The 10,724-nt window shown below is 36.7% G+C and overlaps 1 protein-coding gene across 2 annotated transcripts in view; it reads right to left on the bottom strand.

Moving 5' to 3' along the window:
• Positions 1-398: 398 nt before the first annotated feature.
• Positions 399-10,724, bottom strand: part of LOC105463821 (zinc finger protein 227) — a 41,986-nt gene continuing 31,660 nt past the window's right edge. Inside the window, exon 7 of one of the 2 annotated variants that reach the window (XR_011617620.1) lies at positions 399-600. The gene's annotated coding sequence lies outside the window, so the exon portion shown is untranslated. Of the gene's footprint in view, positions 601-1,053; positions 1,081-10,724 lie in introns of those variants that run through there. The other variant, XR_011617619.1, reaches the window with a different exon arrangement.

Below are 10,724 nucleotides of genomic sequence, written 5' to 3'. Positions count from 1 at the left end.
TCTCAAACTTTTTTTTTTATCTTATTGCATTCTTTACATGTGCCTGGATATATCTAGACAATGATATCTATCATGAGCAATTCAAAGATGTTAAAGACTCACAAGAAGGAAAAGTAACCTTTGATCGGGTCACAGAACAACAAAATTTTCTCATTTTTGTTGGGTTTAATTGATCACTTTGAAATACAGGGATTTTTGGCAAATGAAAGGAGCTGGCAGGGAAGTGAAGGAAATATGCTAACAGTGAACTATCTAAAATAAGAAATCAAGAAACTATTCCATTTACAAACACTACAAAAAAATTATACCTAGGACTACACTTAACCAAGGAAGTGAAAGAACTCCAGGTTGATAACTATAAAACACTGATGAAAGAAATTGAAGATGACACAGAAAAATGGAAAGATATTCCATATTTATTGATTGGAAGAATTAATGCAGTCAACCCTTGAATAACTCTGGGATTGGGACAGTCACCCCCATCACAGTCAAAAATGCATCTATAGGCTGGTTTGGGTGCAGTAGTGTTACAACTGGTGATCACAACCAGTTCCAGATTTCTTTGTTCCTTCTTCACTCCAACTGCTTCACTTGACTAACCTTAAAAAAAAAAAAAAGTTAAAAAGAATGCACGTAAAACTTTTGACTCTCAAAAAAACAGCTAATAGCCTACTATTAAACAGAATCCTTATAGATAACATAAACAATTAAAACATATTTTGTATGTTACATGTATTATATACTATATTCTTACAATGAAATAAGCCAGAGAAAAGAAAATGTTACTAAGAAAATCAAGAGGAGCCAGGTGCAGTGGCTCATGCCTGTAATCCTAGCATTTTGGGTGGCCAAGGAGGGGCAGATCACGAGGTCAGCAGTTTGAGACCAGCCTGGCCAACATGGTGAAACCCCATCTCTACTAAAAATACAAAAATTACCTGGGCTTGTTGGCATATGCCTGTAATCCCAGCTACTCCAGAGGCTGAGGCAGGAGAATTGCTTGAACCCGGGAGGCAGAGGTTGCAGTGAGCTAATATTGTGCCACTGCACTCCAGCCTGAGTGACAGAGCGAGACTCCATCTAAAAATAAAAAAAGAAGAAAAAATCAAGAGAAAGAGAAAATACATTTACAGTACTGTACTGTATTGATACTGTAAGTTTACACCATCTGTTTAAGAAACTTTCTGAAATGGCAGGCAACTGCAGCTTCAGACCTCAATTTACAGTACATATCAAGCAATCCAACTTTTATAATGTCATGACTTTTCTATGCATCTTAGGAGCACTTCCAACATCACTAGTGGCAGTTCACATAGGTCCCATGGTATTATTCAAGATTTATGGTATTGCACTAAACATAATAAGAAATAAGAGGAAACCATGAGATCACTTTTTACTGTAATATACAATTTACTGGAGAGATGAACTGCTCATTTTGAGATGATTAGCATCACTTGGAATTTTAAGCAGATATTCACACACATGAGCTCACCACAATAGTGACAGGAGATAGCTATTAAATTATTACAGTAGTGCAGCATGTACTACAGTTAACTTTATGCAGTTTTGATTTAATATTGCATCTTTGTTTTACATTTCACTGTGAATGTACAGTCTGTGTTTGTGTGTGTAAGTTTTGATAAGTTTTACCTTTTTATAATAAATTCATATATATTTTATGGTAGTAAATGATAAAATAGACTAATATCTACATATATTTTATGCATTCATGATATACCTACATTTTTCTTAATTGTTTGATATTTCTAGGCTACATGGCTTATCTGTGAGCTTTTTCACATGTAAGTGGACCCGTGCAGTTTAAACCTGTGTTGTTCAAGGGCCAACTGTATTGTAATTTGCAAAAAAAAAACCTAAATTATATCTTGAAAATGCTTCTTCTCTTATTTCAACTTATATTTTTTTATATCCACTCAGCTTGCTCTTGAGATGATAAATACAATAGAATGATCATCAACAGATCAAGTCAATGTGGAATCCAAAATGAAGTAATATCTAACAGCCTTGTAAAAGCACGTGTATCAAGACTTCTTGCAGAGACTTTCTTTCCAATGTGGTTTTCTCTAGAAAGGAGAAAGTTGTTCTGTTTTATTTAAGTTATAGGGGGTGGGTATTGTGTATAGGATGGGTAGGAAACTGTCTTCGATATTTTCTACTACAATTTTTTTAGTTCACTCAACAGAATTTTGTTATTATTTTAGTACCAAAGGAATTCTGAATCATGTTTTCATCTCAAAGTATTTTCTAACGTCCCTGTAACTTCTATCCCCATTGGTTTTTATGAGTGTGCTGTTTAATTTCCACACATTTGTGAATTTTCGTTTTTCTCATTACTGATTTCCCCGTTTCATTTTTTTGTGACCTGAGAACATTTCATATGACTTTATCTTTCTGTTGATACGTGATTTTTTTAATTTTTATTGAGACCTGTTTTGTGCCATAATGTATGATCTATCCCAGAAAATGTTTCATGACCACTTGAGAAAAATGTGTATTCTGCTGATTTTAGGTGGGGTGCTTTGTATATATCTGCTAGGAGTTTGGTTTATGTCTTTCCAAGTCCTCTAATTCTTTATTGATCTTTTGTCTGGTTGTTCTATCCATTATTGAAAGTGGTACACTGAAGTCTGAAAACATTGTAGAAATATCCATTTCTCCCTTCAGTTCCATCAATTTTCACATCATATATTTGGGGACTAGCTGTGTAATATCTGTACCGTTATATCTTCTTGATGCATTGACTCTTTTGTCAATATATAATATCATTGTTTGTCTCTCGTCAAGTTTTTACCTAAAGTCTATTTTGTCTAATATTAATACAGTCACCTCAGTTCTCTTTTTTTACATCCTGCATGGAATAATTTTTTTTCCATTTTTTCACTCAACATTATTTTTGTCTTTGGATTGCAAATAAGTCTCTTATAGACAGCATATAGTTGGATCGTGCTGTTTTATCCATTCTGCCAACTTTTGCCTTTTAACTGGAGAGCTTAATTATTTGCATTTAAATTAATTCCTGATTTAGAAAAGGCCTTGCTTCTTTCACTTTGTGATGTGTTTTCTACATGGCTTATGTTTTTTGTTCTTAGGTCTCTCGATTAATGCCTTCTTTTCTGTTTGACGTTTTTGTAGCATACCTGTTTTGTTTTTGTTTCCATTTTGAGACAGGGTCTCACTGTCACCCAAGCTGGAGGGCAGTGGTGTGATCTCAGCTCACTGCAACCTCTGCCTCCTGAGTTCAAGTGATTCTCATGCCTCAGCCTCCCAAATAGTTGGGACTACAGGCATGCACCACCATGCCCAGTTAATTTTTGTATTTTTAGTAAAGATGGGGTTTCACCATGTTGGGCAGGCTGGTCTCAAACTCCTGACCTAAAGTGATCCACCCACCTTGGCCCTCCCAAAATGCTGGGATTACAGGCATAAATCACATGCCTGATCTGTAGTGTACCATTTAAATTTTCTTCTTATTCCCTTTTCTGCATATTTTATTTTCTTAGTGATTAACCTTGGAATACAGTTAACATCTTTTTTCTTTTTTGAAATGAGGTCTCATTCTGTCACCCAGGCTGTAGTGCAATGGTGTGATCTTGACTCACTGCAGCCTCGAACTCCTGGGTTCAAGTGGTCCTCCAGCCTCAGACTCCTGCATAGTTAAGACTACAGAAATGTGCCATCACACCCAGCTAATTAAAAAAAAAATGTAGAGACAGGGTCTCTCTATGTTTCCCAGGCTGTTCTCAAACTCCTGGCCTCAAGCAATCCTCCTGCCTCACCCTCCCAAAGTGCTGGGATAACAGATGTGAGCCACCACAGCTGGCCTATTTTTCCAAATACTACTGTGAAAAAATTTAAAGATGCAAAAGTGTTGAATAGTATTAATTCAAACTATATTATAATACATTAAAGAAGTTAATATAGTCTGAATTAATACTAACCTAGTTTCTACAGTATAAAATATCCTGCCCCCATATATCTGTCCTTCTCCCTTTAGGATTTGAAAAAATTACATCTTTATACATTGTGTGCCCCATTAACATAGATTTATAATTATTTTACTCATTTTTCTTTAAATCATATAGGAGTTATGAGCCAATAATACAATAATATTGGCTTTTGTGTTTGCCTATGTAGTTACTTTACCAGTGTTCTTTATTCGTTTACATGGCTTCAAGATACTATTTACTGTCTTTTCACTTCTGCTTGAAGTATTTTGTATTTCTTGTAGGGCAGGCCAACTAGCAATGAACTCCCTCAGTGTTTGTTTATCTAGGAATATCTTAATTTCTTCTTAATTTTCGAAGGATAGTTTTGCCAGATATAGGATTCTTGGCTAACAGGTTTTTTTTTGTTTTTTTTTTTTTTTTTAATTATTTCGTTACTTTAAATATGTCATCATACTGGCTCCTGGAGATCATGATTTCTGATGAAAAGTGGGTTATTAATCTTTTATAGAGCCTTTGTACATGAGGAGTCACTTCCTTTTGCTGATTTTGAGCCTCTCTTTGTCTTTTTATGGTTTGATTATAATGTGTCTTGGTATGGATCTCTATGCATTTATTCCTCTTGGAGTTCCTTGAGCTTCTTATATGTGTAGACTCACGTTTTTATGTTTGAGAAGTTTTTGAACATTATTTCTTCAAATATTCTTTATACTCCTTTCTCTCTCCTCTCTTATCATGACTCCCATTGTGCATATGTTGATATGCTTGATGGCATCCCACAGATATCTTAGTTCTACTTATTTTTCCTTCTGCTCCTCAGATGGAATAACTTCAATTTACTTATCTTAGTTCACTGGTTTTTGTGCTTGCTTAAATATGCTGTTGAAATCCTCTAGTGAATTTTCATTTCAGTTATTGTACTCTTCAGGTCCAAAATTCATGGTTTTTAAATAATTTCTACCTATTCAGTATCTTATTTTCAGACATCATTCTCCTGGTTTTATTATTATTTTTGTTCATGGTTTCCTGTTGCTCTTTGAGAACATTTAAGACAGTTTATTTAAAGTCTTTGTCTAGTCCAGTGTCTATGTTTCCTTGGGGACAGTTTCTGTTCATTTATTCTGGGAAAGGACCATAATTTTTTATTTGCATGCTCTGTTTTTTGTTGTTGTTGTTGTTGTTTTATAATGTGGTATCTCTTAAAGTCAGATTCTTCCTCCTGCTCAGTTTGTTTTTATCTTATTGTGGATTATAATGGTTTGTTTAGTGACTGTTTAATTGTGTCTCCCAAAAAGATATGTAGAAGTCTTAACCTGTGAACACGACCTTACTTTGAAATAGGGTTTTTGAAGATGCAGTCAAGATGAGGGCATTAGGGTGTACCCTCATTCAGTATGACAATGTCCTTATTAGAAGAGTAACATACCATATCAAGACAGAAACACATGGGGAGAATGCCATGTGACCACAGGGGCAGAGCTTGAAGTGATACAGCTAAAAGCCAAGGAGTATCAAAGATGAATGGATACCACCAGAAGCTACTAAGAGGTAATGAAAGAGAGCATGGCCCTTCTGACACTTTGATTTTGGAGGTCTAACCTGCAGAAAACTGGGAGAAAATAAATTTTTATTGTTCAAGCCACCTAATTTTGTGCCATGTGGTAACGGCAGCTCCGGGAAATGAATAGTGAGTTTTCTAAATGACTTTTTTTTTGTAAAACTGACATTTCCTGTATTGTGTGGTATCTAAGGCCTCTATTCTTTTCACTTATTTTTACCCATTGTGTTAACAGGGATTTCCTTGAATGTCTGGATGAAAAACAAACAAAAAAGGAAAAATATTTGCCCACTCTTTGTGCAATGACTCTGTGTTGGAGCCCTCTTTCAATGCTTAACCAGGCCATTTACAACTCTGCCAAAGCCTTCTCTTATTGCTTGCACTAAGCCGAATATCAGTCAGTGGTAAAAGCCTGCAGTCTTTTCAGGTCATTTCTGAACATATGTTCTCCTCTGAGCATGTGCGTGCCTTTCTAAATTTCCTGGTGTATGTAGAGAGCTTTTCAATACCCTACTTCCTCACAGAATCTCTCTCCCCAGATTTTCCTCCCAAGTTGTCATCCTGTATACTGTTTGCTTCAACAGTAATCTCTCACCTTAAGTGACAGTGGGTTGTTCATTTGCCTTTCAGTGATTTAGAGGAATGTACTCTTCAATTAGCCACTTTTCCACCATGATAGAGTTCCAAGTCAGATAAGATAAAACCAAGTGACTTGCAACAGTCCTTCAAGTAGCCCTCAGACAGTTCAAAACAGACAAATACAATTGAGAACAAGGTCTGCTCCACTGCCGCTGGAGCGAGGGATCAGTGTCCTACACTGGGAATATAGGCTGTCACCTTCAAGACCATCACCCAGCTGCAGAGAAAAGTAAATCAAGGGCAAACGAAAGCACCACAAAGCTCCCCTACTATTTTTAAGCTGCTGTTTTCTCTATTCAACATTCCCTGGGTTGTTGTAAACCTTGGACTACTTTTCAGAGTTCTGATGACATTGAATCTGACAGGTTTTTTAAGATCATTTTTGTTTTGTTTCTGTGGAAGGATGGGCCCTTGAAGCTACCTAATCCATCTTTTCCCTGACATTACTTTGCCATTTTTTTTTTAAATACTTTAAGTTATGGGATACATGTGCAGAACGTGCAGGTTTGTTACATAGGTATACACATGCCATGGTGGTTTGCAGCACCCACCAACCCATGATCTACATCAGGTATTTCTTCTAATGCTATCCCTCCCCTAGCACCTCAACCCCTGAAAGGCCACAGTGTGTGATGTTCCCCTCCCTGTGTCCATGTGTTCTCATTGTTCAACTCCCACTTATGAGTGAGAACATGTGGTGTTTGGTTTTCTGTTCCAGTGTTAGTTTGCTGAGAATGATGGTTTCCAGCTTCATCCATGTCCCTGCAAAGGACATGAACTCATCCTTTTTTATGGCTGCATAGTATTCCATGGTGTATACGTGCCACATTTTCTTTATCCAGTCTATGATTGATGGGCATTTGGGTTGGTTCCAAGCCTTTGCTATTGTGAATAGTGCTGCAATAAACATACGTGTGCATGTGTCTTTACAGCAGAAAGATTTATAATCCTTTGGGTATGTACCCAGTAATGGGACTGCTGGGTCAAAGGGTATTTCTGGTTCTAGGTCCTTGAGGAATCACCACACTGTCCTCCACAATGGTTGAACTAATTTACACTCCCACCAACTGTGTAAAAGCATTCCTATTTCTCCACATCCTCTCCAGCATCTATTGTTTCTTGACTTTTTGATGATCACCATTCTAACTGGCATGAGATGGTCTCTTATTGTGGCTTTGATTTGCCTTTATCTAATGACCAGTGATCATGAGCTTTTTTAATGTTTCTTGGCCACATAAATGTCTTCTTTTCAGAAGTGTCTGTTCATATTGTTTGCCCACTTTTTGATTTTTTTTTTTTCCTAGTAAATTTGTTTAAGTTCCTTGTAGATTCTGGATATTAGCTCTTTGTCAGATGGATAGATTCCAAAAATTTTCTTCCATTCTGTAGGTTGCCTGTTCACTCTGATGATAGTTTCTTTTGCTGTGCAGAAGCACTTTAATTAAATCCCATTTGCCAACTTTGGCTTTTGTTATCACTGCTTTTCATGTTTTAGTCATGAAATATTTGCCCATGCCTATGTCCTGAATGGTATTGCCTAGGTTTTCTTCTAAGGTTTTTATGGTTTTAGTTCTTATGTTTAAGTCTTTAATCCATCTTGAGTTAATTTTTGTATGAGGTATAAGGAAGAGGTCCAGTTTCAGTTTTCTGCATACAGCTAGCCAGTTTTCCCAACACCATTTATTAAATAGGGAATCCTTTCCCCATTGTTTGTTTTTGTCAGGTTTGTCAAAGATCAGATGGTTGTAGATGTGTGGTGTTATTTCTGAGGCTTCTCTTCTGTTCAATTGGTCTGTATATCTGTTTTGGTACCAGTACCATGCTGTTTTGGTTACTGTAACCTTGTAGTATAGTTTGAAGTCAGGTAGCGTGATGCCTCCAGCTTTGTCCTTTTTGCTTAGGATTGTCTTGGCTATACGGGCTCTTTTTTGGTTCCATATGAAATTTAAAGTAGTTTTTTCTAATTCTGTGAAGGAAGTCAATGGCAGCTTGATGGGGATAGCATTGAATCTGTACATTACTTTGGGCAGTATAGTGGCCATTTTCACGATATTGATTCTTCCTATCCATGAGCATGGAATGTTTTTCCATTTGTTTGTGTTCTGTCTTATTTCCTTGAGCAGTGGTTTGCAGTTCTCCTTGAAGTGGTCCTTCATATCCCTTGTAAGTTTTATTCCTAGGTATTTTATTCTCTTTGTAGTAATTGTGAATGGACATTCACTCATGATTTGGCTGTTTGTCTATGATTGGTGTATAGGAACGCTTGTGATTTTTGCACATTGATTTTGTATCCTGAGACTTTGCTGAAGTTGCTTATGAGCTTAAGGACATTTGGGGCTGAGATAATGGGGTTTTCTAAAAATACAATCATGTCATCTGCAAATAGAGACAATTTGGCTTCCTCTATTCCTATTTGAATACGCTTTATTTCTTTCTCTTGCCTGATTGCCTTGGCTAGAACGTCCAATACTATGTTGAATAGGAGTGGCAAGAGGGCTTCCTTGTCTTATGCCAGTTTTCAAAGGGAATGCTTCTAGCTTTTGCCCATTCAGTATGATATTGGCTATGGGTTTGTCATAAATAGCTCTATTTTGAGATACGTTCCATCAATACCTAGTTTATTGAGAGTTTTTAGCATGAAGGGGTGTTGAATTTTATTGAAGGCCTTTTCTGCATTTATTGAGATAATCATGTGGTTTTTGTCATTGGTTCTGTTTATGTGATGGATTACGTTTATTGATTTGCATATGTTGAACCAGCCTTACATCCCAGGGAGGAAGCTGACTTGATCGTGGTGGATAAGTTTTTTGATGTGCTGCTGGATTTGCTTTGCCAGTATTTTATTAAGAATTTTCACATCGATGTTCATCAAAGATACTGGCCTGAAATTTTCTTTGTTTCATCTCTGCCAGGTTTTGGTATCAGGATGATGCTGGCCTCATAAAATGAGTTATAGAGGAGTCCCTCTTTTCCTATTGTTTGGAATAGTTTTGGAAGGAATAGTACCAGCTCCTCTTTGTACCTCTGATAGAATTCAGCTGTGAATTTGGTCCTGGGCTTTTTTCGGTTGGTAGGCTATTAATTACTGCCTTAATTTCAGAACTCTTTATTGGTCTATTCAGGGATTCAACTTATTCCTGGTTTAGTCTTGGGAGGGTATATGTGTCCAGGAATTTATCCATTTCTTCTAAATTTTCTAGTTTATTTGCACAGAGGTGTTTTATAGTATTCTCTGATGGTAGTCTGTATTTCTGTGGGATCAGTAGTGATATCCCCTTTATCATTTTTTATTGGGCCTATTTGATTCTTCTCTTTTCTTCGTCTGACTAGTGGTCTGCTTTGTTAGTCTTTTCAAAAAACCAGCTCCTGGATTCATTGATTTTTTGAAGGGTTTTTTGTGTCTCTGTCTCCTTCAGGTCTGCTCTTAGTTCTTTCTTGTCTTCTGCTAGCTTTTGAATTTGTTTGCTCTTTCTTCTCTAGTTCTTTTAATGGTGATGTTACAGTGTCGATTTAAGATCTTTCCCGCTATCTCCTGTGGGCATTTAGTGCTACAAATTTCCCTGTAAACACTGCTTTAGCTGTGTCCCAGAGATTCTGGTACATTGTGTCTTTGTTCTCAATGGTTTCAAAGAACTTATTTCTGCCCTAATTTTGTTATTTACCCAGTAGTCATTCAGGAGCAGGTTGTTCAGTTTCCATGTAGTTGTGCAGTTTTGAGTGAGTTTCTTAATCCTGAGTTCTAATTTGATTACACTGGGGCCTGAGAGACTGTTTGTTTTGATTTCTCTTCTTTTGCATTTCCTGAGGGATGTTTTACTTCCAATTATGTGGTCAATTTTAGAATACATGCTATGTGGCACTGAGAAGAATGTATATTCTGTTGATTTGGGATGGAGAGTTCTGTAGATGTCTATTAGGTCCACTTGGTCCAGAGCTGAGTTTGTCCTGAATATCCTTGTTAATTTTATATCTTGTTGATCTAATATTGGCAGTGGGGTGTTAAAGTATCCCAGTATTATTGTGTGGGAGTCTTAAGTCTCTTTTTAGGTCCCTAAGAACTTGCCTTATGAATTTAGGTGCTCCTGTATTAGGTGCATATATATTTAGGATAGTTAGCTGTTCTTGTTGCATTCATCTCTTTACCATTATGTAATGACCTTGTCTTTTTTTTTTAATCTTTGTTGGTTTAAAGTCCGTTTTATCAGAGACTAGGATTGCAACCTCTGCTTTTTTTTTTTCTGTTTGCTTGGTAAATATTCCTCCATCCCTTTATTTTGAGCCTATACTTTGCCATTCTTAAAACAGCTTATCCTTAATGGATTTGAAATTGGAATATTGTCAGGTACAATTGGACTGGAATGGGGAGCAAAATGTAGCAATAACTCCTGTAGTTCAAATACCTGGCAAAATGAGGTCTCTGTAACTCTAGGGGGTACAGGGGAGATGGAGACAACTGGGGATAACAGAGGATTGGATCAGTGAGCTAATGCTGGAGAGAAGAAAATGAACAAAAGTCCACAATATGAACTACAAGATAGTTCTCATTATGGAATTCAGGAAAA

The sequence above is a fragment of the Macaca nemestrina genome, chromosome 20 (genome assembly GCF_043159975.1).
Source record: "Macaca nemestrina isolate mMacNem1 chromosome 20, mMacNem.hap1, whole genome shotgun sequence".
Lineage (NCBI taxonomy): Eukaryota > Metazoa > Chordata > Mammalia > Primates > Cercopithecidae > Macaca > Macaca nemestrina.
Note: the sequence above shows the minus strand (reverse complement) of the source record. Positions and strands in the feature narration are given on the sequence as shown.